A 24585-nucleotide genomic window follows, 5' to 3' on the forward strand; every position below is an offset into this window, starting at 1 on the left:
ACCCTAATCCCAAACCTAACCCTAATCCAAAAACGTAACCCTAATGCCAACCTTAACCCTAATACCAACCCTAATCCAAACCCTAACGCTAATCCCAACTCTAACTCTAACTTTAGCCGCAACCCTAGCCCTAAATTTAGCCCCAACCCTAGCCCTAGCTTTAGGCCCAACCCTAGCCCTAACCCTAACTTTAGCCCCAACCCTAACCCTAGCCCTAACCCTAAATTTAGCCCCAACCCTAATCCTAACCCTAGCCCTAATTTAAGCCCCAACCCTAACCCTAGCCCTAAGGCTACTTTCATACTTGCGTCGTGTGGCATCTGTCACAATCCGTCATTTTGAATAAAAAACGGATCCTGCAAATGTGCCCCCAGGATGCGTTTTTAGCCCATAGACTTGTATTGCCGACGGATCGCGACAGATGGCCACTAGGGCCAAGCAAAGAAAAGATGGCTGACAGCACTCATAGGTAGGAGCGCCCGTCCAGGTCCAGGGAACCCACTAGGACCATCAAGAGTTCAAGTAATAAAGGGTGGCAGCGCTCCATCCAGGTGTATAGTCAAAAAGCAAGTGGATTTATTAAGCCTTAATAGCTTAATAAATCCACTTGCTTTTTGACTATACATCTGGATGGAGCGCTGTCACCCTTTATTACTTGAACTCTAGATGGCCACTAGGGTTGAGCGAAACAGATCGGCAATTTTCAAAAGTCGTGAGACCCGACCCAATCCCACTGTGGGATCGGGTCGGCGGTCGGCAATCTGTTCTCCAAAGTCGGGTTTCGTTATATATATATATATATGTCATAGAGACACATATATATATATATATATATATACTAGCTGAAGAGCACGGCGTTGCCTGGGCATAGTAAATATCTGTGGTTAGTAGAGTTGAGCGACCTTGACCTTTTTAGAGTCGAGCCGGGTTTCGCGAAACCCGACTATCTCAAAAGTCGGGTCGAGTGAAATCGGCCGATTATGACGTAACGTCGGGATCGACCGAAACACGAAACCCAATGCAAGTCAATGGGGCAGCATAGTCGGCAGTGAGTGGGGGCCAGGAAAACACCTAGAGTGCCCATTTTAATGTCAAAACCATCCATTCTTCTTAATGAAGCTTGTCAAGCGTAATTTACCTTATAATAATTGGAAGGCATTTGAAATTGGGGGTCATTTGGCTAAAGTTGTGTGGGGTAGGGCTGGTTCAAGTAATTAGTGGGCCCAGGAAATCTGGACCACGTCACGGCAGTGGAGCAGGGAGAGGTAAGTATTTCAACTTTGCAAGTGCTGTGATCCTGAGCAAGCAGGGGGGGCCCACTTGTTGGCATTGGCACTGGCACAGGGCCCCTCAAAGTACAGCGGTGTGTTTGCACGGCGGGGGCGCCTCCCACCGGCAGCAACACTTTTGCGTACTATGAGAGGCCCTGTGCCAGTGACGTCGCCAACTAGTATTCCTCCCCCCACCTGATGAAGGAACCTGCACTTTCATCTGCACCTTCCTCTTTGTCCCCGTGTAAGGTGGTATGGTATGCGGGAAGAGCAACCTGACTTTCAGCAGGGTCACAATGTTGTTGTGTAGCATGCACGGGGAATGTTGCGTTATGGGTCAATGTACCAGCAGACTCATCTATCACTGGCTGGGCAATGGGCACGATGAAGTGGAAACACAGATATAGGCCCAAAGAATAAAGTGGGCTAAATGCAGTTCAAAATTGGTAACACAGGAATAACCAGGGGGCATTGCAGTGGAGGACAACTGGAATGAGAGGCTGACACAGAGAGTAGGGCCAAATCAGTAAGTAGTCGAAATGCAGTTCAAAATTGGCAACCGTAGTAAACAGGCGGCACAGCTTTGTTCAGTGGAGGAGAACAGCAAGGAGTGGCAGACACCGATAGTAGGCCCCAACCCAACTAGTAGGCCAAATGCAGTCTAACATTAACAACTACTTAACGAGAGCCTGAAAATGGAATTTCAGGACAGGAAACCAGGAGAACAGCAAGGAGTGGCAGACACCGATAGTAGGCCCCAAACCAACTAGTACGCCAAATGCAGTTGTTCCATTTAACCACAATTTAATGAGAGCCTGAAGATAGAAGCTCAGGAAAGGCAACCTGGGGAACACCTTGGAGTGTAACACACCATCTCTCTCCACCCCATACCCATTTTGTAGGCCTAATGCAGTGTACTTTTCTACAACTACTAAACGAGAGTCGGAAGACCGAAGCAATGGCAAGGAAACCTGGGGAACACCTTGGAGTGTAACACACCATCTCTCTCCACCCCATACCCAATTTGTAGGCCTAATGCAGTGTAGTTTCCAAGAACTACTAAACGAGAGCCGGAAGATCGAAGCTCAGGAAAGGCAACCTGGGGAACACCTTGGAGTGTAACACACCCTCTCTCTACACCCCATACCCAATTTGAAGGCCTAATGCAGTGTAGTTTCCAAGAACTACTAAACGAGAGCCGGAAGATCGAAGCTCAGGAAAGGCAACCTGGGGAACACCTTGGAGTGGAACACACCATCTCTCTCCACCCCATACCCAATTTGTAGGCCTAATGCAGTGTAGTTTCCAAGAACTACTAAACGAGAGCCGGAAGATCGAAGCTCAGGAAAGGCAACCTGGGGAACACCTTGGAGTGTAACACACCCTCTCTCTACACCCCATACCCAATTTGAAGGCCTAATGCAGCGTAGTTTCCAACAACTACTAAACGAGAGCCGGAAGATCGAAGCTCAGGAAAGGCAACCTGGGGAACACCTTGGAGTGTAACACAACGTCTCTCTACACCACGGAAGGGCTGATTCTTAGGAAGGAAGGCTGTTGGAAATAAGCATTGCGCGTCCGAGGGTGATTATATTCTTATTAGGTATATACTCACCCTCGGACGCGCCCTGCTTCTTTATTTGGAATGAATGTTTATTTGCAATGTGGTGTTGACTTTCTCTATTATTTTGGTAATTAATGATTTTATTATTTTCATTGTTTTGCATCTTCTCGGCAATAATATAAAGAAGACGCGACAGGACAACACTCGGTGGATGCCATATTTGTGTTTTCAATTTAAAAATCCTTTCAGTTAACTACTTGCAGGAGAAAGTAATTGTAGCTGGTGGCCATTTTTAGTACTGTACCAGATTTTAGTTGTGTGTTTGTTTTTAATGTTAAAATGTCTGCATTTGATATCTCACCAGTATTTTCTTTTTTATAAGCAAAATACTTTTTTTTTAATTTTATGATGTTGGTTCAAGGGGTACACGGGCAGCAGTAGACAGGTCAGTGGAGGCCTAGTGGAAGGAGGGACCGCAGAAAGGCTTCGAAGCCCTAACATAATAAATTGGGCTGCCTGTAGGCAATTTAAAATTGGTTCCAGGGGAACACGGGCAGCAGTAGACAGGTCAGTGGAGGCCTAGAGGAAGGAGGGACCGCAGATGCGCCAATGTTTCCCCCATACCAAATTTGTAGGCCTAATGCAGTGTAGTTTCCAACAACTACTAAACGAGAGCCGGAATATCGAAGCTCAGGAAAGGCAACCTGGGGAACACCTTGGAGTGTAACACACCCTCTCTCTACACCCCATACCCAATTTGAAGGCCTAATGCAGTGTAGTTTCCAAGAACTACTAAACGAGAGCCGGAAGATCGAAGCTCAGGAAAGGCAACCTGGGGAACACCTTGGAGTGGAACACACCATCTCTCTCCACCCCATACCCAATTTGTAGGCCTAATGCAGTGTAGTTTCCAAGAACTACTAAACGAGAGCCGGAAGATCGAAGCTCAGGAAAGGCAACCTGGGGAACACCTTGGAGTGTAACACACCCTCTCTCTACACCCCATACCCAATTTGAAGGCCTAATGCAGTGTAGTTTCCAAGAACTACTAAACGAGAGCCGGAAGGTCGAAGCTCAGGAAAGGCAACCTGGGGAACACCTTGGAGTGGAACACACCATCTCTCTCCACCCCATACCCAATTTGAAGACACAAAAGAGAATAGTAAAACCAAAAACACTCAGTTTGAAAAAATGTTGCAGTAATCCGCAAGTGCTAGTAAAAGATGTAAAAAACAGGGTATTTGGTTGATACGTTTTTTGCAAAAAATGTATACTAAGCTGCTCTACCAATCTTCACGGTATACCCTTATCAGAGCAGTCCTAACTAATGTATGCAATCCCTATCTGATGTATTTAAAAACCTGATCATCTGTATATAACCTGTGTGAACAGGGTTCAGAGAGGAAAAAATCCATGTGTGCATACAGGGTAGAACAGCTTTTGTGCAGATAGCCCAAGAGGAGTGGTGTTTTTTACATCTTTTACTAGCACTTGCGGATTACTGCAACATTTTTTCAAACTGAGTGTTTTTGGTTTTACTATTCTCTTTTGTGTCTTCAGGTTTCTTGGTGGTGTGTGAACATGATCATACAGACTTGTTCACTGTGCAAGTAGCCCATGTGTTCCTGTTTCCATAATTGTTCTCTTGTGTCTACAAGACTGGGGAGCTCCACCACTCCTCTTGGGCTATCTGCACAAAAGCTGTTCTACCCTGTATGCACACATGGATTTTTTCCTCTCTGAACCCTGTTCACACAGGTTATATACAGATGATCAGGTTTTTAAATACATCAGATAGGGATTGCATACATTAGTTAGGACTGCTCTGATAAGGGTATACCGTGAAGATTGGTAGAGCAGCTTAGTATACATTTTTTGCAAAAAACGTATCAACCAAATACCCTGTTTTTTACATCTTTTACTAGCACTTGCGGATTACTGCAACATTTTTTCAAACTGAGTGTTTTTGGTTTTACTATTCTCTTTTGTGTCTTCAGGTTTCTTGGTGGTGTGTGAACATGATCATACAGACTTGTTCACTGTGCAAGCAGCCCATGTGTTCCTGTTTCCATAATTGTTCTCTTGTGTCTACAAGACTGGGGAGCTCCACCACTCCTCTTGGGCTATCTGCACAAAAGCTGTTCTACCCTGTATGCACACATGGATTTTTTCCTCTCTGAACCCTGTTCACACAGGTTATATACAGATGATCAGGTTTTTAAATACATCAGATAGGGATTGCATACATTAGTTAGGACTGCTCTGATAAGGGTATACCGTGAAGATTGGTAGAGCAGCTTAGTATACATTTTTTGCAAAAAACGTATCAACCAAATACCCTGTTTTTTACATCTTTTACTAGCACTTGCGGATTACTGCAACATTTTTTCAAACTGAGTGTTTTTGGTTTTACTATTCTCTTTTGTGTCTTCAGGTTTCTTGGTGGTGTGTGAACATGATCATACAGACTTGTTCACTGTGCAAGTAACCCATGTGTTCCTGTTTCCATAATTGTTCTCTTGTGTCTACAAGACTGGGGAGCTCCACCACTCCTCTTGGGCTATCTGCACAAAAGCTGTTCTACCCTGTATGCACACATGGATTTTTTCCTCTCTGAACCCTGTTCACACAGGTTATATACAGATGATCAGGTTTTTAAATACATCAGATAGGGATTGCATACATTAGTTAGGACTGCTCTGATAAGGGTATACCGTGAAGATTGGTAGAGCAGCTTAGTATACATTTTTTGCAAAAAACGTATCAACCAAATACCCTGTTTTTTACATCTTTTACTAGCACTTGCGGATTACTGCAACATTTTTTCAAACTGAGTGTTTTTGGTTTTACTATTCTCTTTTGTGTCTTCAGGTTTCTTGGTGGTGTGTGAACATGATCATACAGACTTGTTCACTGTGCAAGTAGCCCATGTGTTCCTGTTTCCATAATTGTTCTCTTGTGTCTACAAGACTGGGGAGCTCCACCACTCCTCTTGGGCTATCTGCACAAAAGCTGTTCTACCCTGTATGCACACATGGATTTTTTCCTCTCTGAACCCTGTTCACACAGGTTATATACAGATGATCAGGTTTTTAAATACATCAGATAGGGATTGCATACATTAGTTAGGACTGCTCTGATAAGGGTATACCGTGAAGATTGGTAGAGCAGCTTAGTATACATTTTTTGCAAAAAACGTATCAACCAAATACCCTGTTTTTTACATCTTTTACTAGCACTTGCGGATTACTGCAACATTTTTTCAAACTGAGTGTTTTTGGTTTTACTATTCTCTTTTGTGTCTTCAGGTTTCTTGGTGGTGTGTGAACATGATCATACAGACTTGTTCACTGTGCAAGTAGCCCATGTGTTCCTGTTTCCATAATTGTTCTCTTGTGTCTACAAGACTGGGGAGCTCCACCACTCCTCTTGGGCTATCTGCACAAAAGCTGTTCTACCCTGTATGCACACATGGATTTTTTCCTCTCTGAACCCTGTTCACACAGGTTATATACAGATGATCAGGTTTTTAAATACATCAGATAGGGATTGCATACATTAGTTAGGACTGCTCTGATAAGGGTATACCGTGAAGATTGGTAGAGCAGCTTAGTATACATTTTTTGCAAAAAACGTATCAACCAAATACCCTGTTTTTTACATCTTTTACTAGCACTTGCGGATTACTGCAACATTTTTTCAAACTGAGTGTTTTTGGTTTTACTATTCTCTTTTGTGTCTTCAGGTTTCTTGGTGGTGTGTGAACATGATCATACAGACTTGTTCACTGTGCAAGTAGCCCATGTGTTCCTGTTTCCATAATTGTTCTCTTGTGTCTACAAGACTGGGGAGCTCCACCACTCCTCTTGGGCTATCTGCACAAAAGCTGTTCTACCCTGTATGCACACATGGATTTTTTCCTCTCTGAACCCTGTTCACACAGGTTATATACAGATGATCAGGTTTTTAAATACATCAGATAGGGATTGCATACATTAGTTAGGACTGCTCTGATAAGGGTATACCGTGAAGATTGGTAGAGCAGCTTAGTATACATTTTTTGCAAAAAACGTATCAACCAAATACCCTGTTTTTTACATCTTTTACTAGCACTTGCGGATTACTGCAACATTTTTTCAAACTGAGTGTTTTTGGTTTTACTATTCTCTTTTGTGTCTTCAGGTTTCTTGGTGGTGTGTGAACATGATCATACAGACTTGTTCACTGTGCAAGTAGCCCATGTGTTCCTGTTTCCATAATTGTTCTCTTGTGTCTACAAGACTGGGGAGCTCCACCACTCCTCTTGGGCTATCTGCACAAAAGCTGTTCTACCCTGTATGCACACATGGATTTTTTCCTCTCTGAACCCTGTTCACACAGGTTATATACAGATGATCAGGTTTTTAAATACATCAGATAGGGATTGCATACATTAGTTAGGACTGCTCTGATAAGGGTATACCGTGAAGATTGGTAGAGCAGCTTAGTATACATTTTTTGCAAAAAACGTATCAACCAAATACCCTGTTTTTTACATCTTTTACTAGCACTTGCGGATTACTGCAACATTTTTTCAAACTGAGTGTTTTTGGTTTTACTATTCTCTTTTGTGTCTTCAGGTTTCTTGGTGGTGTGTGAACATGATCATACAGACTTGTTCACTGTGCAAGTAGCCCATGTGTTCCTGTTTCCATAATTGTTCTCTTGTGTCTACAAGACTGGGGAGCTCCACCACTCCTCTTGGGCTATCTGCACAAAAGCTGTTCTACCCTGTATGCACACATGGATTTTTTCCTCTCTGAACCCTGTTCACACAGGTTATATACAGATGATCAGGTTTTTAAATACATCAGATAGGGATTGCATACATTAGTTAGGACTGCTCTGATAAGGGTATACCGTGAAGATTGGTAGAGCAGCTTAGTATACATTTTTTGCAAAAAACGTATCAACCAAATACCCTGTTTTTTACATCTTTTACTAGCACTTGCGGATTACTGCAACATTTTTTCAAACTGAGTGTTTTTGGTTTTACTATTCTCTTTTGTGTCTTCAGGTTTCTTGGTGGTGTGTGAACATGATCATACAGACTTGTTCACTGTGCAAGTAGCCCATGTGTTCCTGTTTCCATAATTGTTCTCTTGTGTCTACAAGACTGGGGAGCTCCACCACTCCTCTTGGGCTATCTGCACAAAAGCTGTTCTACCCTGTATGCACACATGGATTTTTTCCTCTCTGAACCCTGTTCACACAGGTTATATACAGATGATCAGGTTTTTAAATACATCAGATAGGGATTGCATACATTAGTTAGGACTGCTCTGATAAGGGTATACCGTGAAGATTGGTAGAGCAGCTTAGTATACATTTTTTGCAAAAAACGTATCAACCAAATACCCTGTTTTTTACATCTTTTACTAGCACTTGCGGATTACTGCAACATTTTTTCAAACTGAGTGTTTTTGGTTTTACTATTCTCTTTTGTGTCTTCAGGTTTCTTGGTGGTGTGTGAACATGATCATACAGACTTGTTCACTGTGCAAGTAGCCCATGTGTTCCTGTTTCCATAATTGTTCTCTTGTGTCTACAAGACTGGGGAGCTCCACCACTCCTCTTGGGCTATCTGCACAAAAGCTGTTCTACCCTGTATGCACACATGGATTTTTTCCTCTCTGAACCCTGTTCACACAGGTTATATACAGATGATCAGGTTTTTAAATACATCAGATAGGGATTGCATACATTAGTTAGGACTGCTCTGATAAGGGTATACCGTGAAGATTGGTAGAGCAGCTTAGTATACATTTTTTGCAAAAAACGTATCAACCAAATACCCTGTTTTTTACATCTTTTACTAGCACTTGCGGATTACTGCAACATTTTTTCAAACTGAGTGTTTTTGGTTTTACTATTCTCTTTTGTGTCTTCAGGTTTCTTGGTGGTGTGTGAACATGATCATACAGACTTGTTCACTGTGCAAGTAGCCCATGTGTTCCTGTTTCCATAATTGTTCTCTTGTGTCTACAAGACTGGGGAGCTCCACCACTCCTCTTGGGCTATCTGCACAAAAGCTGTTCTACCCTGTATGCACACATGGATTTTTTCCTCTCTGAACCCTGTTCACACAGGTTATATACAGATGATCAGGTTTTTAAATACATCAGATAGGGATTGCATACATTAGTTAGGACTGCTCTGATAAGGGTATACCGTGAAGATTGGTAGAGCAGCTTAGTATACATTTTTTGCAAAAAACGTATCAACCAAATACCCTGTTTTTTACATCTTTTACTAGCACTTGCGGATTACTGCAACATTTTTTCAAACTGAGTGTTTTTGGTTTTACTATTCTCTTTTGTGTCTTCAGGTTTCTTGGTGGTGTGTGAACATGATCATACAGACTTGTTCACTGTGCAAGTAGCCCATGTGTTCCTGTTCCCATACCCAATTTGTAGGCCTAATGCAGTGTAGTTTCCAAGAACTACTAAACGAGAGCCGGAAGATCGAAGCTCAGGAAAGGCAACCTGGGGAACACCTTGGAGTGTAACACACCCTCTCTCTACACCCCATACCCAATTTGAAGGCCTAATGCAGCGTAGTTTCCAACAACTACTAAACGAGAGCCGGAAGATCGAAGCTCAGGAAAGGCAACCTGGGGAACACCTTGGAGTGTAACACAACGTCTCTCTGCACCACGGAAGGGCTGATTCTTAGGAAGGAAGGCTGTTGGAAATAAGCATTGCGCGTCCGAGGGTGATTATATTCTTATTAGGTATATACTCACCCTCGGACGCGCCCTGCTTCTTTATTTGGAATGAATGTTTATTTGCAATGTGGTGTTGACTTTCTCTATTATTTTGGTAATTAATGATTTTATTATTTTCATTGTTTTGCATCTTCTCGGCAATAATATAAAGAAGACGCGACAGGACAACACTCGGTGGATGCCATATCTGTGTTTTCAATTTAAAAAACCTTTCAGTTAACTACTTGCAGGAGAAAGTAATTGTAGCTGGTGGCCATTTTTAGTACTGTACCAAATTTTAGTTGTGTGTTTGTTTTTCATGTTAAAATGTCTGCATTTGATATCTCACCAGTATTTTCTTTTTTATAAGCAAAATACTTTTTTTTTTATTTTATGATGTTGGTTCAAGGGGTACACGGGCAGCAGTAGACAGGTCAGTGGAGGCCTAGTGGAAGGAGGGACCGCAGACAGGCTTCGAAGCCCTAACATAATAAATTGGGCTGCCTGTAGGCAATTTAAAATTGGTTCCAGGGGAACACGGGCAGCAGTAGACAGGTCAGTGGAGGCCTAGAGGAAGGAGGGACCGCAGATGCGCCAATGTTTCCCCCATACCAAATTTGTAGGCCTAATGCAGTGTAGTTTCCAACAACTACTAAACGAGAGCCGGAATATCGAAGCTCAGGAAAGGCAACCTGGGGAACACCTTGGAGTGTAACACACCCTCTCTCTACGCCCCATACCCAATTTGAAGGCCTAATGCAGTGTAGTTTCCAAGAACTACTAAACGAGAGCCGGAAGATCGAAGCTCAGGAAAGGCAACCTGGGGAACACCTTGGAGTGGAACACACCATCTCTCTACACCCCATACCCAATTTGTAGGCCCAATGCAGCGTAGTTTCCAACAACTACTAAACGAGAGCCGGAAGATCGAAGCTCAGGAAAGGCAACCTGGGGAACACCTTGGAGTGTAGCAAACCCTCTCTCTACACCACGGAAGGGCTGATTCTTAGGAAGGAAGGCTGTCGGAAAGAAGCAGGGCGCGTCCGAGGGTGATTATATTCTTATTAGGTATATACTCACCCTCGGACGCGCCCTGCTTCTTTATTTGGAATGAATGTTTATTTGCAATGTGGTTTTGACTTACTCTATTTTTTTGGTAAATAATGATTTTATTATTTTCATTGTTTTGCATCTTCTTGGCAATAATATAAAGAAGACGCGACAGGACAACACTCGGTGGATGCCATATCTGTGTTTAAAATTGAAAAAACCTTTCAGTTAACTACTTGCAGGAGAAAGTTATTGTAGCTGGTGGCCATTTTTAGTACTGTACCAGATTTTTGTTGTATGTGTTTGTTTTTAATGTTAAAATGTCTGCATTTGATATCTCTCCAGTATTTTCTTTTTTATAAGCAAAATACTTATTTTTATATTTTCTGATGTTGGTTCCAGGGGTACACGGGCAGCAGTGGTGTGGTCAGTGGAGGCCTAGTGGAAGGAGTGACCGCAGACAGGCATCGAAGGCCTAAAATAATAACACATGGCTGTAGGCAATTTTAAATTGGTTCCAGGGGTACACGGGCAGCAGTGGTGTGGTCAGTGGAGGCCTAGTGGAAGGAGTGACCGCAGACAGGCATCGAAGGCCTAAAATAATAACACATGGCTGTAGGCAATTTTAAATTGGTTCCAGGGGTACATGGGCAGCAGTGCCCTGGTCAGTGTAGTAGTAGTTGAAAGAATGGACCGCAGACAGGCATCGAAGGCCTAAAATAAAAAAATTGGGCTGGCTGTAGGCAATTTTAAATTGGTTCCAGGGGTACACGGGCAGCAGTGGTGTGGTCAGTGGAGGCCTAGTGGAAGGAGTGACCACAGACAGGCATCGAAGGCCTAAAATAATAACACATGGCTGTAGGCAATTTTAAATTGGTTCCAGGGGTACACGGGCAGCAGTGCCCTGGTCAGTGTAGTAGTAGTTGAAAGAATGGACCGCAGACAGGCATCGAAGGCCTAAAATAAAAAAATTGGGCTGGCTGTAGGCAATTTTAAATTGGTTCCAGGGGTACACGGGCAGCAGTGGTGTGGTCAGTGGAGGCCTAGTGGAAGGAGTGACCGCAGACAGGCATCGAAGGCCTAAAATAATAACACATGGCTGTAGGCAATTTTAAATTGGTTCCAGGGGTACATGGGCAGCAGTGGTGTGGTCAGTGGAGGCCTAGTGGAAGGAGTGACCACAGACAGGCATCGAAGGCCTAAAATAATAACACATGGCTGTAGGCAATTTTAAATTGGTTCCAGGGGTACACGGGCAGCAGTGCCCTGGTCAGTGTAGTAGTAGTTGAAAGAATGGACCGCAGACAGGCATCGAAGGCCTAAAATAAAAAAATTGGGCTGGCTGTAGGCAATTTTAAATTGTTTCCAGGGGTACACTGGCAGCAGTGGTGTGGTCAGTAGAGGCCTAGTGGAAGGAGTGACCGCAGACAGGCATCGAAGGCCTAAAATAATAACACATGGCTGTAGGCAATTTTAAATTGGTTCCAGGGGTACACGGGCAGCAGTGGTGTGGTCAGTGGAGGCCTAGTGGAAGGAGTGACCACAGACAGGCATCGAAGGCCTAACATAACAAAAATGTCAATACAATGGTATTGTCAGTGGCAGGCATTGAAGGATGTCAGCGCATAGACTAAACATTGGTGGAGCTGTGAGATAATTTTGCAAGTGGTAGAGCACTGTTTGAGCTGGGGTGGGGGGAAACTGTCTTGTGGCCGGCGGTACAGGCCCAGGGCCCCTCATATTACAACGGTGTGTCTGACGTTGGGTGCGCACCACCACCGCCAGAGACACTTTATTGTACTAGGAGGGACCCAGTGGCAGTGCCGTCGACCAAAAGCGGGCTCACCCACCTCTTCAGACAAACTGCACTCTCACGGATGCTGTCGCCAAGTGTCGATACCACGGCCCCGTGTGGGGAGTTTGGCCATTTAGTGAGGTGTAAACATGTCGTATGCTGGACAATCAGGTGCAGAAAATTACGAGATTGGAAAAGGCATTCAGAGTAGTCCACAGGCAAGACCTTTTCATAGGAAAACTAGGTGTCAGCCGGGCAAGGTGGGGCAAAAGATTTCGAAATCCAGTTGTGGTTCATTTTAATGAAGGTTAGATCATCTACATTTTGGGTAGCCAGACGAGTCCTTTTTTCTGTTAGTATTGAACCTGCAGCACTGAATACTCTGCAAGAACTCGGACAGAACTTCCGCGGTGTGTCTGTTGTCGCCCAAACACTTCATAGCCAATACAGCCTGCTGACGTTTGCCAGTAGCTGCCCCATAATGGAAGACCTGGTGTGCAACAGTGGCAGCTGCGGATGGAGTGGTTGTGCGACTGCGGTCTGTGGACGAGCTCTCGCTTCTGCAGGAGGACGAAGAGGAGGAGGAGGGGGTGCGAACGGCTACAGCCAATTGTTTCCTAGACCGTGGGCTAGGCAGAACTGTCCCAAACTTGCTGTCCCCTGTGGACCCTGCATCCACCACATTTACCCAGTGTGCCGTGATGGACACGTAACGTCCCTGGCCATGCCTACTGGTCCATGCATCTGTTGTCAGGTGCACCTTTGTGCTCACAGATTGCCTGAGTGCATGGACGATGCGCTCTTTAACATGCTGGTGGAGGGCTGGGATGGCTTTTCTGGAAAAAAAGTGTCGACTGGGTAGCTCGTAGCGTGGTACAGCGTAGTCCATCAGGGCTTTGAAAGCTTCGCTTTCAACTAACCGGTAGGGCATCATCTCTAACGAGATTAGTCTAGCTATGTGTGCGTTCAAACCCTGTGTACGCGGATGCGAGGCTAAGTACTTCCTTTTTCTAACCATAGTCTCATGTAGGGTGAGCTGGACTGGACAGCTGGAGATCGTGGAACTAGCGGGGGTGCCGGTGGACATGGCAGACTGAGAGACGGTGGGAGATGGTATTGTTGCCACCGCTGCCCTAGATGCAGTGTTTCCTACTACGAAACTGGTGATTCCCTGACCCTGACGGCTTTGGCCTGGCAAAGAAACCTGCACAGATACTGCAGGTGGTGCGGAAAATGGTGGCCCTACACTGCCGGAAGGGATGTTGCGTTGCTGACTAGCTTCATTGGCCGAGGGTGCTACAACCTTAAGGGACGTTTGGTAGTTAGTCCAGGCTTGCAAATGCATGGTGGTTAAATGTCTATGCATGCAACTTGTATTGAGACTTTTCAGATTCTGTCCTCTGCTTAAGGTAGTTGAACATTTTTGACAGATGACTTTGCGCTGATCAATTGGATGTTGTTTAAAAAAATGCCAGACTGCACTCTTTCTAGCATCGGATACCTTTTCAGGCATTGCAGACTGAGCTTTAACCGGATGGCCACGCTGTCCTCCAACAGGTTTTAGCTTTGCCACGCGTTTTGGGCAAGATACGGGCCCGGCAGATGGAACCTGTTGCGATGTTGATGCCTGCTGCGGCCCCTCCTCCTCCGCTTCAGAACTGCTGCCGCCTGCACCCTGTTCCCCCAATGGCTGCCAATCGGGGTCAAGAACTGGGTCATCTATTACCTCTTCTTGTAGCTCGTGTGCAACTTCGTCTGTGTCACCGTGTCGGTCGGTGGTATAGCGTTCGTGATGGGGCAACATAGTCTCATCAGGGTCTGATTCTTGATCAGCACCCTGCAAGGGCAATGTTGTGGTCTGAGTCAAAGGACCAGCATAGTAGTCTGGCTGTGGCTGTGCATCAGTGCACTCCATGTCAGATTCAACTTGTAATGGGCATGGACTGTTAACTGCTTCACTTTCTAAGCCAGGGACGGTATGTGTAAAGAGCTCCATGGAGTAACCCGTTGTGTCGCCTGCTGCATTCTTCTCTGTTGTTGTTTTTGCTGAAGAGGACAAGGAAGCGACTTGTCCCTGACCGTGAACATCCACTAATGACGCGCTGCTTTGACATTTACCAGTTTCACGAGAGGAGGCAAAAGAGCTAGAGGCTGAGTCAGCAAGATAAGCCAAAACTTGCTCTTGCCGATCCGGCTTTAAAAGCGGTTTTCCTACTCCCAGAAAAGGGAGCGTTCGAGGCCTTGTGTAGCCAGACGACGAACCTGGCTCCACAGCTCCAGACTTAGGTGCAATATTTTTTTTCCCACGACCAGCTGATGCTCCACCACTACCACTACCCTCATTACCAGCTGACAATGAACGCCCCCGGCCACGACCTCTTCCACCAGACTTCCTCATTGTTTTAAAAACGTTACCAAACGAACGGTATTTGTTGCTGTCACACAACTTACACGGTGAGCTATAACTTCAGTATGATTTAGCTACCCCTTTACAGGTGGGTGAGACCACAACGAAAATCAGCCACAATGTTACACACTCTGTTGTTGTTGGCAACAAATGAGATGGCACACACGCAGGACTGTCACTGAAGCGCAAATGTAAATATTTATCTCCCACTGATTTGTGTTTGTTTTTTTTAAAAGGGAGACTTCAGAAAAAAAAAAAAAATTTTTAAAAATTATTTTTTACAGAAGAATTTATAAAACAAATAAAATGAAATGATTGTTTCAGGGAGAATTTAGGAAAAAAAAAAAAAAAAAGGCTTTGTAGGGCCCACTGAGTAAGAGAGGACGCACACAGGAGTCAGGAGTGGCACACAAGCCCAGAGGCCAATATTAATCTCCCACCGATTGATTTAGTTATTTTTTTTGGTAGATTTTGGAACCCAAATCAAGCAAAAAAATTAATAGGCTTTCTATGGCCCACAATTGGGGAGAGAGAGAGAGAAGGCACACCCAGGAGTCAAGACTGGCACACAAGCAGAAGGGGTAGATGATAGTAAAAATATACAGGGGCCCTGGCCTCCATTTAGACCAGTTAATACTTTGCGCCAACTACCACTGTCTACTACTCAGCAGAGGAGCCCACCCCTGTACCTAGCTATGCCACCAGTTTATTTATGAACATTTTTTTGGCTGACATTTAGCTCACTTTATTATTTTGGCCTACTAACTGTGTCAGCCACTTATTACAGTTGTCCTCCACTGAACAAAGCAATGCCGCCTGTGTACTCCTCTTACCTATTTTGAACTGCATTTAGCCTACTTTTTTATTTTAGGCCTACTAAGTCTGTCTGAGCCACTTATTACAGTTGTCCTCCACCTAACAAAGCAATACCGCCTGTGTACTCCTGTTACTAATTTTGAACTGCATTTAGCCTACTTACTTACTTGGGCCTAGTAACTGTGTGAGCCTCTCATAACAGTTGTCCTCCTCCGCTGAAAAAATCTATGCCGCCTGTGTACTCCTCTTACCAGTTTTGAACTGCATTTAGCCTACTTACTTACTTGGGCCAAGTAACTGTGTGAGCCTCTCATAACAGTTGTCCTCCTCCTCTGAAAAAAGCTATGCCGCCTGTGTACTCCTCTTAGCAATTTTAGTTTCAAAAAAATGTTATTGAAATTTTCAACAACAGTACAAAATTTAAATTTAGATGTACTCACTCGCAGGGGAGTCTATAACTGAGAAATATATGAACATAAACTTATTTTGAACTTAGGGGAAGACAATACCAAGACAACATAGGGAGGAAACATTAAAGGAAAGGGGGACTGCATTTACATCTTAAAATGTATCAATCATTGTCCTCGCAGGTTCCAACCCCTATGGGGACAGGCGTAGAGTCTGACTCAAAAGTAGATTAGGCTGCAGGTCCATCCATGGACTCCATATCTTGAAGAACTGATCCCACATGTCATTTCTAGAAGCCTCAATGCGTTCATAAAGCATGATTTTATTCATCCTATCCTTAACCAATTGTAGCGACAGCGTGGGGGACCTCCACTTCGAAGCGATGTGAATTTTAGTAGCCATAAAGAGGAAAGTAGCCAACTTAAATAGACTTTTAGGAAGAGTCGGGTGTCCCGCCCCAAGGAGGAAAACAGAGGCGTCCAAACTGGTTTTTCTCCCAGCCAATTGGTCCACCAGAAGATTAATATTTTGCCATAAATTGGATACCACTGGGCATGTCCACCATATATGTGTCATGTCCCCAGGTAAGTTACATCCCCGAAAGCATAAGTTTGAGACATTCGGGAATATGCTATGGAGTTTAGTTGGCACTAAATAGGTCCTGTGAAGGACTTTTACCGAGGTCTCTACTAATGAGGATTGATGACTGCCCTTGGACAACGTGTCGCAGCACCTCCTCCAAGTCTCCACCGACAGCTCGACACCCAACTCCTCCTCCCACTGTCCCATGAATCTCAGCTTCTCCTGATCATGGGGTGGGTTTGTAATTGAATAGAGCAATGATATCGTCCCTCTGCCCATAGGATCAGAAAGGCACTTTTGTTCAAAACTGGAGACAGGGACGGGGCGTCTACCATGTGTCAAACTCCCAGCAAAGTGTAAAACTTGATTAATGTGCTTTGCTTCTCTAATCGGGGGTTCAAATTTCCTTATGAATTCTGCTCCATCCATCAGAACATTGAATGGGTTACAAAGGTGTTTTATTGTAGTAATCCCCCTTAATATCCACCACGCGAACAAATGTGAATTAAGACCTGGGGTAAACATCGGGTTGGAAAGAGAAGGAGATCCAGCTCAACGAAATAGTGAAAAATCCATAGTTTATTTCACTTAAAATATAGTGAAAGGACAAAACATCAGCATACAGAAAAATTAAAACCAAGGTCAACGCGTTTCTGGTGACTAAGCACCCTTAATCATGATGGATTTTTCACTATTTCGTTGAGCTGGATCTCCTTCTCTTTCCTGTTCGTCCACGCCCTGACACAGCGGTTCCGTGCTCCGAGCTCCTGGGAATGTCGGTATGGTGAGCTGGATTTTGTTTTTCCTGTAAACATCGGGTTACCTAGTATAGAGGTCAAAGGTGAGGGATCAGATTGCAATGAGTGTTTGAATCTAACTCTTCTCCATAAATTGAAGGAGTGAGCTGTATAAGGTGCTGTTAGAGAGAGTTGTTTAGGGAATTTTCCCGTAGACCACATCAGGCCTGGAAGTGAAAGTGGCTTGATAAGATGCGACTCCAAGTGAACCCACCTTGGTTTGTTAATTTGGGCGCAAATATTTGTTAGTTGTGCTATTTGTGCAGCTTTGTAGTATAGAGATAGGTTTGGAAGCGTAACTCCTCCATGTCTCCTATGAAAGAACATTAATTTTTGAGGGATTCTAGCTCTTTTTTTCTGCCATATAAATTTAGAGATTGTCGCGTGAAGGCTAGAGAATGTTTTGGCTGAAATTGGTATCGGGAGAGATCTAAACAGGTACAGGAACCGCGGAAGAGTCACCATTTTTATTGTATGAATCCTTCCTAGCCAAGAAAGATTCAGTGATGCCCATCTAGATAAGTCAGTATGGAGGTTCTGAATAAGCGGTGAATAGTTCCACTTAAAAAGGGTCGCCCTATTTGTTGTGATATTAATTCCCAAGTAGGTTAGGTAATTATCCTTCTTTTCAAATTGAAATTGGGAGGTGATAGTGTCTTGTACAGCTGTACTAGTATTTATAAAAAGTGCCTCCGATTTATCTACAGTATATTGATTTTGAGTCCTGAAAAAGTACCTTCGATGACGTCGCGGTCACGTGAGCGGTCTGACCGCGACATCATCGAAGGTCCTTCACTCTCTGCATTCTTATGAACGGAGGCAGACGCTTGCAGCGGTGACAGCCAGGGTTCGTCAGAGGGTGAGTATATCCATATTTTTTATTTTTAGTCTTTATTTTTTACATTAATTTGGATCCCAGGGCCTGAAGGAGAGGTTCCTCTCCTTCACACCCTGGGAACCATCCAGGATACATTCCGATATTTGTGTCCCATTGACTTGCATTGGTATCGGGTAGCGGTATCGGCGATATCCGATATTTTTTTGGATATCGGCCGATACCATCCGATACCGATACTTTCAAATATCGGAAGGTATCGCTCAACACTACTGTGTGAGCCTCTCATAACAGTTGTCCTCCGCTGAAAAAAGCTATGTCGCCTGTGTACTCCTCTTACCTATTTTGAACTGCATTTAGCCTACTTTTTTATTTTAGGCCTGCTAAGTCTGTGTGAGCCTCTCATAACAGTTGTCCTCCTCTGCTGAACAAAGCTATGCCACCTGTGTACTCCTCTTACCAATTTTGAACTGCATTTAGCCTACTTTTTTATTTGGGGCATATTAACTGTGTCTGCACCACTCATTACAGTTGTCCTCCACTGAACAAAGCTATGCCGCCTGTTTAGTCCTGTTACCAATTTTGAACTGCTTTTAGCCTACTTTTTTATTCTGGGCCTATATCTGTGTTTCCTCCTCATCCTGCCCATTGCCCAGCCACTGCTAGATGAGTCTGCTGGTACACTGACCCAGACCCCTACCTTCCCCTTGCACTCTACACAGCCAGAATCTGACCCTGCTGAAAGTCAGGTTCCCCTTCCCGCATACTATACCACCTTACACGGGGACAAAGAGGAAGGTGCAGATGAAAGTGCAGGTTCCTTCATAAGGTGGGGGGGCATACTCGTTGGCACTGGCACAGGGCCCTCATAATACGCAAAAGTGTCTCCTGGGCCCACAAAAATCTTGAGCCAGCCCTATCCCCCCACAACTTTAGCCAAATGACCCCCTGTTTTCAATGCCTAACTATTATTATAAAGTAAATTAAGATTGACAAGCTTCAGTAATACGAATTGATGTTTTCGGCATTAAAATGGGCACTGTAGGTGTTTTCCTGTCCTCCATTCACTGCCGACTTTGATTCCCCATTGACTTGCATTGGGTTTCGTTTTCGCAATAATCGGACGATTTCACCCGACCCGACTTTTGAGAAAGTCGGGTTTCGCGAAACCCGACTCGATCCTAAAAAAGTAAAAGTCGATCAACTCTATTTGTTAGTGCTCGGAGATTTAGTTTTCTTTGCTGCAGCTGCATGATTTACGGCTGCTAGACAGGTTGAATACATGTGAGGAATGCCTGTTTCTTAGGGAATTCCCAGATGTGTTCAGGCTGTCCTGCAGCCATAGATCATGCAGCTGAGGCGAGGAAAACTAAATCTCCGAGCACTAACAAATACTCGGAGATCACCCGAGCGTGCTCGGGAGAACCCGAGCAACAAGTATACTCGCTCCTCACTAGTCAATAACTTGCCTAAGACACTGCAACAAAATTTAAATTCAGGCCTGAAATGGCACAATTTTGACCACACTGATATGAGATCCTTGTGGCAGACAAATCCCAGTTTCAAATATCTGGCCTGTTGGTAACTATTTTTTCCCACCAAACTGGTGTCAATAAAATGCCTAAGACACTGCAACAAAATTTACATTGATGCCTGAATTGGCACAACTTTGACCGCACTGATATGCGATCCTTGTGGCGGACAAACCACAGTTTCAAATATCAGGCCTGTTGGTAACTACTTTTTTTTCAGCAAACTGGTGTCAATAAAATGCCTAAGACACTGCAACAAAATTTACATTGATGCCTGAAATGGCACAATTTTGACCACACTGATATGCGATCCGTGTGGCGGACTAACCCTAGTTTCAAATATCTGGCCTGTTCGTAACTATTTTTTTTTCAGCAAACTGGTGTCAATAAAATGCCTAAGACACTGCAACAAAATTTACATTGATGCCTGAAATGGCACAATTTTGACCGCACTGATATGTGATCTAACTTTATTAATGATAATTCCAGGTTTAAAAACGACAGGGGGAAATAATCCCCGTGCTGTACTCAGCACGCACCTACATGAACAGGGACAGGTGCCTACAGTATAAATATATCCACATTGTAACCGAGACAGGTATCACAGAGAAATCAAAGTGACTGTGCAAGTAAATAAAGTTCAAACACCTGCATTAAACACACAGGCAAGGCAATAGCCGAAACGCACGTCGGGGGGTGACAGGGGTGAGGTGCCAGTCCACGCCGGGATTCTTTCTACACTGACTGGTATGTATATTAGTTTTACTCATTGTGTATGTGCTCTTTTATACAATCCTCTGGACCTGTGTGTTTAATGCAGGTGTTTGAACTTTATTTACTTGCACAGTCACTTTGATTTCTCTGTGATACCTGTCTCAGTTACAATGTGGATATATTTATACTGTAGGCACCTGTCCCCTGTTCATGTAGGTGCGTGCTGAGTACAGCACGGGGATTATTTCCCCCTGTCGTTTTTAAACCTGGAATTATCATTAATGAAGTTTGTTCTACATATTTATCTAGACTTTATGCTGCTTCCTTTCTATTGGTTTTTGTCGATTTGAGTGCAGTGGTCCAATATGGTCCTTTCTTTGGTCCCATTTTTTCTGGATAAAATATACCCTATTTGGGTTCTATTACGATGCTGGTGACCTTACACTGTTCCACCTTAGTGCTCTACTGATATGTGATCTGTGTGACGGACAAACCTCAGCTTAAAATAGCTGTTTATTTACCCCTGTAATATGGAAAGGATCTGGTTGTATTCTGCAGAGCCAACAAGCAAATGGAGCAGAAAAACTGTGTTCTCTGGATTGCTTTTAAAGCAAAAAATCAGGATTAAGTTAAAAAATATATATTACTGGCCCCTGATACATGGGGCTATGTCTTTAACCCCTTAGTGACAGAGCCAATTTGGTACTAAATGACTGAGCCAATTTTTACAATTCTGACCACTGTCACTTTATGAGGTTATAACTCTGGAACGCTTTAACAGATCTCGCTGATTCAGAGACTGTTTTTTCGTGACATATTGTACTTCATGTTAGTGGTAACATTTCTTCGATATTACTTGCGATTATTTATTTAAAAAAATGGAAATATGGCGAAAGTTTTTAAAATTTTGCAATTTTCAAACTTTGTATTTTTATGCCCTTAAATCAGAGAGATATGTCACACAAAATAGTTAAAAAATAACATTTCCCACATGTCTACTTTACATCAGCACAATATTGGAAACATTTTTTTTTAGGGAGTTATAAGGGTTAAAAGTTGACCAGCAATTTCTCATTTTTACAACACCATTTTTTTTAGGGACCACATCACATTTGAAGTCATTTTGAGGGGTCTATATGATAGAAAATAGCCAAGTGTGACACCATTCTAAAAATGCACCCCTCAAGGTGCTCAAAACCAAATTCAAGAAGTTTATTAACCCTTTACGTGCTTCACAGGAGCTGAAACAATGTGGAAGGAAAAAATGAACATTTAACTTTTTTTGCAAACATTTTACTTCAGAACCATTTTTTTTATTTTCACAAGTGTAAAAACAGAAATGTAACCATAAATTTTGTCGTGCAATTTCTCCTGAATACGCCTATACCCCATATGTGGGGGTAAACCACTGTTTGGGTGCACCGCAGAGCTTGGAAGAGAAGGGCGCCATTTGACTTTTTCAATGCAGAATTGGATGGAATTGAGATCGGATGCCATGTCGCGTTTGGAGAGACCCTGATGTGCATAAACAGTGGAAACGCTCCACAAGTAACCCCATTTTGAAAAGTAGACCCCCTATGTTACTTATCTAGATGTGTGGTGAGCACTTTAAACCCTTAGGTGCTTCACAGAAGTTTATAACGTAGAGCCGTGAAAATAAAAAATCGCATTTTTTCTACAAAAATGATCTTTTTGCCCCCAAATTTTTATTTTCACAAGGGTAACAAGAGAAATTAGACCACAAAAGTTGTGCAATTTCTCCTCATTACGTCGATACCCCATATGTGGGGGTAAACCACTGTTTGGGCGCACGTAAGAGCTTGGAAGAGAAGGAGTGCCGTTTTACTTTTTCAATGTAGAATTGGCTAGAATTGAGATCGGACGCCATGTCGCGTTTGGAGAGCCCCTGATGTGCCTAAACAGTGGAAAACCCCCACAAGTGACCCCATTTTGGAAATTAGATCCCTTAAGGAACTTATCTAGATGTGTGGTGAGCACTTTAAACCCCCAAGTGCTTCACAGAAATTTATAAAGTAGAGCCGTGAAAATAAAAAATCCTTTTTTTTCCTCAAAAATGATTTTTTAGTCTGCAATTTTTTATTTTCTCAAAGGTAACAGGAGACATTGGACCCCAAAATCTGTTGACCAGTTTGTCCTGAGTATGTTGGGGGGGGCTGTTTGGGCACCCATAGGGGCTCGGAAGGGAAGGAGTGCCGCTTGGAATGCAGACTTTGATGGGATGAACTGCGGGCGTCATGTTTAATTTGCAGAGCTCCTGATGTACCTAAACAGTAGAAACCCCCCACAAGTGACCCCATTTTGGAAACTAGACCCCCTCAAAGAGCTTATCTAGATGTGTAGTGAGCACTATTAACCCCCAACTGCTTCACAGAAGTTTATAATGTAGAGCCATGAAAATAAAAAAATCAAATTTTTACTTTCACAAGGGTAACAGGAGAAATTGGACCCCAAAATTTATTGTGCAATTTATGCTGAGTATGCTGATACCCCATTTGTGGGGAGGACCACTGTTTGGGTGCATGACAGAGCTCAGAAGGGAAGGAGCGCCGTTTTGGAATGCAGACTTTGATAGAATGGTCTGCGGGCGTTATGTTACGTTTGCCGAGCACCTAATGTACCTAAACAGTAAAAAAAAAAACACAAGTGACCCCATTTTGGAAACTAGACCCCCAAAAGAGCTTATCTAGATGTGTGGTGAGCACTAAGAACCCCCAACTGCTTCACAGAAGTTTATAATGTAGAGCCATAAAAATAAAAAAAATCATATTTTTTCCACAAAAAAGATATTTTTGCCCCCAAGTTTTTATTTTTACAAAGAAATTGGACTGCAAAAGTTGTTGTCCAATTTGTCCTGAGTAAGCTGGTACCCCATGTGTGGGGGGACCACTGTTTGGGCACACGGCAGAGCTCGGAAGGGAAGGAGCGCCGTTTTGGAATGCAGACTTTGATAAAATGGTCTGCAGGCATTATGTTGCGTTTGCAGAGCCCCTGATGTACCTAAACAGTAGAAACCCCCCACGAGTGACCCCATTTTGGAAACTAGACCCCCCAAAGAACTTATCTAGATGTCTGGTGAGAACTTTGAATGCCCAAGTGCTTCACACTAAAGCCCGAAACACGTGTCCACAGGTAGGAATTGGTTGGCTGTGTAAATTTAGAAACTAATCTGCAGCATTGCACGCTTGGCGATTCCAAGCGCTGTGGATTAGACTGGGGTGGAAAGAGATGATTTGCATAGCTCTGCCTACTGCAAAGGATTCTGGGTAAACCTGCTATTCTTTGTATTATGCTGCTTGCAAGTACTTTCCGTTTCAGGAAAGCATCCACTATGTATTTCCATTAAGTAGAGGGCTTTTCGGTCTCTTTCGTCCCGCTACATTTAGCCCAACTTGGGTCTCTCCCTAAGGTGGCTAGCATGTATGTATCGCTTGCTCACCGAGCCCCACTCCATACAGCCAACCAATTCCAGCCCTGTGCTGATGAGGGCCTAAAGCCCGAAACACGTGTCCACAGGTAGGAATTGGTTGGCTGTGTAAATTTAGAAACTAATCCGCAGCATTGCACGCTTGGCGATTCCAAGCGCTTTGGATTAGGCTGGGGTGGAAAGAGATGATTTGCATAGCTCCGCCTACTGCAAAGGATTCTGGGTAAACCTGCTATTCTTTGTATTATGCTGCTTGCAAGTACTTTCCGTTTCAGGAAAGCATCCACCAAGTGCTTCACAGAAGTTTATAATGCAGAGTCTGGAAAATAATTTTTTTTTCCACAAAAAAGATTTTTAGCCCCCAAGTTTTTATTTTCACAAGGGTAAAGGGAGAAATTGGGCACCAAAGTTGTTGTCCAATTTATCCCGAGTACCCTGATGCCCCATATGTGGGGGAAAACCACTGTTTGGGCGCACGGCAGAGCTCAGAAGGGAGGGAGCACATTTGACTTTTTGAGCGCAAAATTGGCTGTCGTGTTTGGAGACCCCCTGATGTACCTAAACAGTGGAAATCCCACAATTCTAACTCCAAACCTAACCCCAACACACCCCTAACCCTAATCC

The sequence above is a fragment of the Ranitomeya imitator genome, chromosome 4, assembly GCF_032444005.1.
Source record: "Ranitomeya imitator isolate aRanImi1 chromosome 4, aRanImi1.pri, whole genome shotgun sequence".
NCBI classification, from domain to species: domain Eukaryota; kingdom Metazoa; phylum Chordata; class Amphibia; order Anura; family Dendrobatidae; genus Ranitomeya; species Ranitomeya imitator.